Genomic DNA, 7,336 nt, shown 5'->3' on the forward strand with positions numbered 1-7,336 from the left:
CTCTGACTTGTACCATCATTTACTATAACCCTTCCTTATGGAATTATTCAAACATATATTAAGATCACTCAGCTTCAACATTTATCAACATTTGGTAAATTTTGTTTCACCTATCTCCTCCCCTGCTCCATTTTATTCTCATTATTTAAAAGGACAATTTAGGGATGCCTGGGTGGCTCAGTCAGTGAAGTGTCTGCCTTTGGCTCAGGTTATGATCCCAGGGGTCCTGGGATCGAGTCCTGCATCAGGCTCACTGCTCAGCAAGGTGTCTGATTCTCCCTCTCCCACTCCCCCTGCTTGAGCTCGTGCTCTTTCTCTCTGACAAATAAATTAAAAAAAAAATAGGACAATTTAACATTGCCATCATAGGGAGGAGATGATCTGAAACTGAACAAGGGTTCTTTAAATGGGAGAATTTTAGATGAAGTAGGAATATTTACTATCTTATTTTTTTCTCATTTTACTGCACGCTGTTGCGAACTTTGTCATAGGTCGGTGTTTGAGAACCACTTATCAAAACCTTTGTCCTAAGTGTATAGATAAAAGGACCAAGACCCAGAGAGAGAGAGAGAGAGCGCGCGATATGGCCAAGGTCACTCAGAGAGGAATGGCAGGGTAGACTGGAAGTGTTCTTGGAGCAAAGGCTCACCTAAAGCAAGATTGTGCAAATTATTTTTTCCCCCAGGAAATAAGAACGATCAGGAAGTGGCCCACGATATTATCCCCTCCCTGAATGCAGAGTTTGACCCTCTCTGGACATGAACATTTATTACCAGATTGAGGTGACCTTGAGGAGGTATACCAACTGTCTACTGCTGCGTAACAAACCAGTCCAAAATGTAGACGTTTAGGGGTGCCTGGGTGGCTTAGTCAGTTAAGCATCTGCCTTCGGCTCAGGTCATGATCCAAGAGTCCTGGGATTGAGCCCCGCACAGGCTCCCTGCTCAGCAGGGAGGCTGCTTCTCCTTCTGCCTGCTGCTCCTCATGCTTGTGCTCTGTCTCTCTCACTCTCATTCTATCTCAAATAAATAAATAAAATCTTTATTAAAAAAAAAAGATGGAATCCGTAGCCTTGTAATTATTTATTTATTTATAAATATTTTACTTATCTATTTGAGAGAGAGAGCATGCGTGGGGGCAGAAGGAGAGAGAGAGAGAAACAGACTCCCCATTGAACCTGACACAGGGCTCGATCCAGGACCCCGAGACCATGACCTGAGCCAAAGTCAAACGCTTAACTGACTAAACCACCCAGGTGCCTTCCGTAGCCTTTTTATAACTTAATCTCAGAAATGACAGCTTATCACTTTTGCTGCTTTCTGTTTCACCCAAACATTTAAAAACTAACGTTTATGCTCCTGAATCATCAGTTACACTGACATCAAAGGCCTCAGCAGGCTCTTGGGTCAGATTGACTTATCCTCTCCTCCCTTTGTATTTGCTAATGAGGAAGGCTTCGAGAAGTTAAAACTGTTTCTGAAGTAAATGTAGCCTGTAAGCCAGAGTTCAAACCTGATCTGCTCAGTTCCATACCCCAGTTGTGCCCTTTCCACTGGGCCATGATGCTTCTTGAGGGGAGAGTGGATTCTGTGAGGGACCCTCAACAGCCTATTGGTGGTCGGCTTCTTTTCCACTCAGTTGACTGGAATCAGTCTCCTGGGGGCTGTTGTAACAAAATACCACAAGTTGTATGGCTTGAAGCAACAGAAATTGTCTTGCCGTGCTGGAAGCTACTGGAAACATACTGGAAACAAGTCCAGTAGCTTCCAGGAAGCAAGTCCAAAATGGAGGTGTCAGCAGGGTTGGCTCCTTCTGAAGTCTCTTAGAAGAGTCTGCTCCATGGGCCTCTCTTAGCTTGTGGTGGCCCGAGGCATTCCTTGGCTTTCAGATGCGTCACCCCAATCCTTCATCCTCACATGACATCTGCCATGTGTGTGTCTGTGTCTTCCTGTGAGGACGTCTCTGGGGCTGGGTGAGGCGCCCTCGCCTCATTCCAATATGACCTCATCTTCACGAAATACATCCACAATAACCTCTTTCCAAATAAAGTCACATTCTGAGGTAATGGAGGCTGGGACTTCCACATATCTTTTTTGGGGAGACACAATTCAACCCATAACAGACTCTGAACAGAACTGAAAAGAGTAGAATTTAGGACATTTGAACTAGTAGGGAAAAATTACAGGCTGGAGGGGTATTTCCCTCAGCAAGTGTTCCTGTCAAGGAATCCCGAGCTGTTGACCAGGGTCGGGAGGAGAAGATGTCCTTAGGACACTGGGAGAGGGCTTATTCCAAGACATATCTTTGTGTGTGTGTGTGCGTGTGTGTGTATGTGTGTGATTTAAAAATTTTATTTTATTTAAATTCAACTAATTGACATACAGTGTATTATTAGTTTCAGAGGTAGAGTTCAGGCACTCATCAGTTGCCTATAACACCCAGTGCTCATTCCATCAAGTGCCCTCCTTAATGCTCATCACCCAGTTACCCCATCACCCCACTCACTTGTGATTTTTTTTTAAATTTATTTTTTATTATTAACATATACAGTATTATTTGTTTCAAGGGTCTTACATCATCAGTCTTACACAATTCACAGCACTCACCATAGCACATACCCTCCCAATGTCCATCCCCCAGCCACTCTATCCCTCCCACTTCCCTCCATTCCAGCAACCCTTTGTTTGTTTCCTGAAATTAAGAGTGTCTTATGGTTTGTCTCCCTCTCCCGTTTCATCTTATTTCATTTTTTCCTCTCTCCCCCTATGATCTTCTTCTGCCTTGTTTCTCAAATTCCACGTATCATTGAGATCATATGATAATTGTCTTTCTCTGACTGACTTATTTCACTTAGCATAATACCCTCTACTTCCATCCATGTCAGTGCAAATGGCAAGATTTCATTTTTTATGGCTGCATAATATTCCTATACATACATACAGACAGACAGACATACCACATCTTTATCCATTCATCTGTCAATAGACATCTGGGCTCTTTCCACAGTTTGGCTATTGTGGACATTGCTGCCATAATGTCCAGGTGCTTGTAATGTGCAGGTGCCTGTTGAGATCACTACATTTATATTTTTGGGGTAAATACCCAGTAGTGCAATTGCTGGGTCATAGGGTAGCTCTATTTTCAACTTTTTGAGGAATCTCCATATTGTTTTCCAGAGTGGCTGCACCCACTTGCATTCCCACCAACAGTGTAGGAGGGTCCCTCCCAGCCATCTCTAAAGCCTCTTGGGCAGTGCCTTTTCAGATGAGGGACAGGCAGCCCCCATAGGAGTGGAGGGTGCTGGAACACTGTAGAAGCTGGCTCATCTCACTCTGCTCCCGGCCAGGAGCTTGTACAGCAGAGATGAGCGTGTTCTGGAAGAAGGCTTCTTACTTGGCTATACACACTCTTGGATCAACGATCATCTCAATGTTAGGTGGGATCCTTTCATCTAGTCCCGTGGAGAGTTCTTTAAATCTGGAGTTTATTAACAAAGCAAGAGGCTATACTGAGAGTGATGGAGACTCTGGTCTGAAATGAGAAGTAGGTAAAAATCCTGGATTTCCCTCCCTTTCCCTCAACTCCTCCCCCTCCCATCTAATCCAGCAATGCTGTTGGCTTTACCTCCCCAGTGAAGCCCAGTCCTTCCTCTTCTTTTGTCCTTTACTGCTTCTTTCCCAAGTCAAGCCACCTTCCTCCCTCCTTGGGACCACTGCAGGAGTCTTCTGACTGGTTCTCCTCCTTCCATCCTTGTTCCCTACAGTCTGTTTTCCACCTAGCCTCCAGAGTGGTGTTGTAGAAACCTGAGTCCAAGCATGTGAGCACTGCATTAAAACCTCTCCTCATGAGGAGTCAAGATGGCGGAGAAGTAGCAGGCTGAGACTACTTCAGGTAGCGGGAGATCAGCTAAATAGCTTATCTAAAGATTGCAAACACCTACAAATCCAACGGGAGATCGAAGAGAAGAAGAACAGCAATTCTAGAAACAGAAAATCAACCACTATCTGAAAGGTAGGACTGGCGGAGAAGTGAATCCAAAGCGACGGGAAGATAGACCGTGGGGGAGGGGCCGGCTCCCGGCGAGCATTGGAGCAACGGAGCAAAATCAGGACTTTTAAAAGTCTGTTCCGCTGAGGGACATCGCTCCAGAAGCTTAACTGGGGTGAAGCCCGGGCGGGGTCAGTGCGGCCTCAGGTCCCGCAGGGTCGCAGAAGGATCGGGGGTGTCTGAGTGTCGCAGAGCTTACCGGTATTAGAACGGGGAAGCCAGCTACAGAGACAGAGCCGAGGAGTGACTCTCAGCTCGGGGTTACCGTGAACCGGTCGCAGGCTCGGTCAGCTCGGAGCGCGGCCGGAGGCCAGGGTGGTGGGAGTCATTGGGCGCTGTTCTCTGAGGGCGCACTGAGGAGTGGGGCCCCGGGCTCTTGGCTCCTCCGGGCCGGAGACCGGGAGGCCGCCATCTTCATTCCTGTCCTCCGAACTCTACGGAAAGCGCTCAGGGAACAAAAGCTCCCGAAAGAAAACCCAGCAAACCCGAGTGGATTACTCAGCCCGGCATGGGTAAGGGCGGTGCAACTCTGCCTGGGGCAAAGACGCTTGAGAATCACTACAACAGGCCCCTCCCCCAGAAGATCAACGAGAAACACAGCCAGGACCAAGTTCACCTACCAAGGAGTGCAGTTTCAATACCAAGGAGAGCGGCAGAATTCCAGAGGAGAAGAAAGCAAAGCACGGAACTCATGGCTTTCTCCCCATGATTCTTTACCCTTGCAGTTAATTTAATTATTTTCTTTTTCAATTTTTTTTCTCTTCTTCTGCTAATTTTTTTTAACTTTTACCGTTTTCTTTTTTAACGTTTTTTAAATAGTTTATCTAATATATATATATATATATTTCCTTTTTATATTTTTTATCAGCTTTCTTTTTTAATAGTTTCTTTTTTTTTTCTTTCTGAACCCCTTTTTATCCCCTTTCTCCCCCCTCACGATTTGGGATCTCTTCTGATTTGGCTAAAGCATATTTTCCTGGGGTTGTTGCCACCCTTTTAGTATTTTAATTGCTCCTTCATATACTCTTATCTGGACAAAATGACAAGGTGGAAAAATTCACAACAAAAAAAAAGAACAAGAAGCAGTACCAAAGGCTAGGGACCTAATCAATACAGATATTGGTAATATGTCAGATATAGAGTTCAGAATGACGGTTCTCAAGGTTCTAGCCGGGCTTGAAAAAGGCATGGAAGATATTAAAGCAACCCTCTCGGGAGATATAAAAGCCCTTTCTGGAGAAATAAAAGAACTAAAATCTAACCAAGTTGAAATCAAAAAAGCTATTAATGAGGTGCAATCAAAAATGGAGGCTTTCACTGCTAGGATAAATGAGGCAGAAGAAAGAATTAGCGATATAGAAGACCAAATGACAGAGAATAAAGAAGCTGAGCAAAAGAGGGACAAACAGCTACTGGACCACGAGGGGAGAATTCGAGAGATAAGTGACACCATAAGACGAAACAACATTAGAATAATTGGGATTCCAGAAGAAGAGGAAACAGAGAGGGGAGCAGAAGGTATGTTGGAGAGAATTATTGGAGAGAATTTCCCCAATATGGCAAAGGGAACAAGCATCAAAATCCAGGAGGTTCAGAGAACCTCCCTCAAAATCAATAAGAATAGGCCCACACCCCGTCACCTAATAGTAAAATTTACAAGTCTTAGTGACAAAGAAAAGATCCTGAAAGCAGCCCGGGAAAAGAAGTCTGTAACGTACAATGGTAAAAATATTAGATTGGCAGCAGACTTATCCACAGAGACCTGGCAGGCCAGAAAGAGCTGGCATGATATATTCAGAGTACTAAATGAGGAAAACATGCAGCCAAGAATACTATATCCAGCTAGGCTATCATTGAAAATAGAAGGAGAGATTAAAAGCTTCCAGGACAAACAAAAACTGAAAGAATTTGCAAATACCAAACCAGCTCTACAGGAAATATTGAAAGGGGTCCTCTAAGCAAAGAGAGACCCTAAAAGTAGTAGATCAGAAAGAAGCAGAGACAATATACAATAACAGTCACCTTACAGGCAATACAATGGCACTAAATTCATCTCTCTCAATAGTTACCCTGAATGTTAATGGGCTAAATGCCCCAATCAAAAGACACAGGGTATCAGAATGGATAAAAAACAAAACCCATCTATATGTTGCCTACAAGAAACTCATCTTAAACCCGAAGACACCTCCAGGTTTAAAGTGAGGGGGTGGAAAAGAATTTACCATGCTAATGGACATCAGAAGAAAGCAGGAGTGGCAATCCTTATATCAGATCAATTAGATTTTAAGCCAAAGACTATAATAAGAGATGAGGAAGGACACTATATCATACTCAAAGTAACTGTCCAACAAGAAGAACTAACAATTTTAAATATCTATGCCCCTAACGTGGGAGCAGCCAACTATATAAACCAATTAATAACAAAATCAAAGAAACACATCGACAATAATACAATAATAGTAGGGGATTTTAACACTCCCCTCACTGAAATGGACAGATCATCCAAGCAAAAGATCAACATCCAACAAGAAGAACTAACAATTTTAAATATCTATGCCCCTAACGTGGGAGCAGCCAACTATATAAACCAATTAATAACAAAATTAAAGAAACACATCGACAATAATACAATAATAGTAGGGGATTTTAACACTCCCCTCACGAAATGGACAGATCATCCAAGCAAAAGATCAACAAGGAAATAAAGGCCTTAAATGACACACTGGACCAGATGGACATCACAGATATATTCAAAACATTTCATCCCAAAGCAACAGAATACACATTCTTCTCTAGTGCACATGGAACATTCTCCAGAATAGATCACATTCTTGGTCCTAAATCAAGTCTCAACCGGTATCAAAAGATTGGGATCATTCCCTGCATATTTTCAGACCACAATGCTCTAAAGCTAGAACTCAATAACAAGAGAAAATTTGGAAAGAACCCAAATACATGGAGACTAAACAGCATCCTTCTAAAGAATGAATGGGTCAACCAGGAAATTAAAGAAGAATTGAAAAAATTTATAGAAACAAATGATAATGAAAACACAACGGTTCAGAATCTGTAGGACACAACAAAGGCAGTCCTGAGAGGAAAATATATAGCGGTACAAGCCTTTCTCAAGAAACAAGAAAGGTCTCAGGTACACAACCTAACCCTACACCTAAAGGAGCTGGAGAAAGAACAAGAAAGAAACCCTAAGCCCAGCAGGAGAAGAGAAATCATAAAGATCAGAGCAGAAATCAATGAAATAGAAACCAAAAAAACAATAGAACAAATCAAC

The sequence above is a fragment of the Lutra lutra genome, chromosome 10, assembly GCF_902655055.1.
Source record: "Lutra lutra chromosome 10, mLutLut1.2, whole genome shotgun sequence".
NCBI lineage: Eukaryota > Metazoa > Chordata > Mammalia > Carnivora > Mustelidae > Lutra > Lutra lutra.